General features: G+C 33.4%; 1 protein-coding gene across 2 annotated transcripts in view; it reads right to left on the bottom strand.

The window, feature by feature from the left end:
* Nucleotides 1-1,550, bottom strand: part of dcun1d5 (DCN1, defective in cullin neddylation 1, domain containing 5 (S. cerevisiae)) — a 40,063-nt gene that overhangs the window by 37,171 nt on the left and 1,342 nt on the right. The window contains exons 2-3 of one of the 2 annotated variants that reach the window (XM_032510651.1): nucleotides 213-281; nucleotides 3-45 (exon numbers count right to left, since the gene is read on the bottom strand). The gene's annotated coding sequence lies outside the window, so the exon portion shown is untranslated. Of the gene's footprint in view, nucleotides 1-2; nucleotides 46-212; nucleotides 282-1,550 lie in introns of those variants that run through there. The other variant, XM_032510652.1, reaches the window with a different exon arrangement.

The following is a 1,550-nucleotide window of genomic DNA, read 5'->3' as shown; positions in this document are numbered from 1 at the left end:
ACCTGTGTATTTCTGGCTGCCTTGTCCATTCAAATCTAAGATATTCTAGAAGAAAAGAAATCCAAGTCTCAAGTGAAAAGCTTCCGGCACAAACCCTACGATGACCCTTAATCCAGTCTGGGATCAAGAGTCCAGCAGTATTAAGTTGGACCGCATTAGTTCGACCGCCACATTTATTAAATTAAAAAAAATAAAAACACAACAGTACTTACAAGCTTGTCCAGCGTTTCTGATGTTCTACCGATGCCTGCTAGACGGCGATTGTTTTTATGAGTGGACACCTGAACCAACACAAGCAAAACGTCATTAGCAAATATACCTAAAGAGATAGACATTTTATATATATATATATATATATATATATATATATATAAATAAGACAAACAACTGTATCCTGAATTTAAAATCGTATCAAATTGTGAGCAGAGTCTATCGTCATCACATCCCTAATTTATACATACTTATATAGTTAATGGGATATTTATAGTATAGTTTTAGTATAACATTCAATGTATATTAATAGTATATGAATAGTTATGGTTGCATGAAAGAATAATGCTAGTTATACTGCTCTTATTTTTATATCATGTGGCTGTTTTGTTTGAAAACGTCTGATCGGTTGTAATGTTTTGTTTGGACGATTAATGGGGATCCTAATAAAACCAAATCAAATCATGTTTACGTCACTATTCTCAATGAAAACTATTTAAACGGTGCGATTTGATGTGTACCAAACAAGAAGTGTTCTTAACCCTTGTGTTGTCCTCGGGTCAAATTTGACCCATTCATAAAAATACAATTAAAAAAAAAAAACAACTTTATCAGAAGTGTCTTCAACCAAAATTCAGAAAAATAACGCGGATTGTTCCCCACAACAAGTAAAACAAATGACCAGCACACTGCTTTCTTTAAATTTGGATGTTTTGTTCAATTTCAAAAGCATTCAAAAAAAAAAAAAAAAAAAACTTTATTCTGAAAGACCATGTGAAAAAAAAAAAAAGTGACTGAAGGTCCCCCCCCCCCCAAAAACAAAAAAAAACAGCTTCAAAAATGTGGGGGAAAACCCCACAAAAACGTCAGAAAAAAAAAATGACAAAAACATCTGGGCGAAAAACAACAAAAGATGTTAAAAAAAAGACGATCAAAAGGTTTCAATTTTTATCCAGAAAAACAAAAGTTCCACGGGAAGACAACACAAGAGGTTAAATGTGTAGACAAAAAGTGGGGGGGGGGGGGGGTTTACTTTAGTTAGAACAAGGTTTTTTTTTTTAGAAAAATGCCTCTATGCTGGTGACTACTACTACTACATGCTGTAATGTGACGTCACGGAGATGGATTATTAAAGTGGATTTAGAATTTTGCAGTGACAACAAATGACGTAATGACGTAATTCTAGTCCATGTTCTAGAACCCGAGTCTTGTTGTTGACACCAGCGTCACGTTAGCAGGAACGCTGCCATGGTTCTAATGGTTGTGTGTATACAAAAAAAAAAAAAAAAAAAAAAAAAAAAAAAAAAAAAAAGGGAAAAATACGGTTACGCAGTAATAAA

The sequence above is a fragment of the Etheostoma spectabile genome, unplaced genomic scaffold (genome assembly GCF_008692095.1).
Source record: "Etheostoma spectabile isolate EspeVRDwgs_2016 unplaced genomic scaffold, UIUC_Espe_1.0 scaffold172, whole genome shotgun sequence".
Taxonomy (NCBI): Eukaryota; Metazoa; Chordata; class Actinopteri; order Perciformes; family Percidae; genus Etheostoma; species Etheostoma spectabile.
This window is presented reverse-complemented; position numbering and strand designations above follow the sequence as displayed.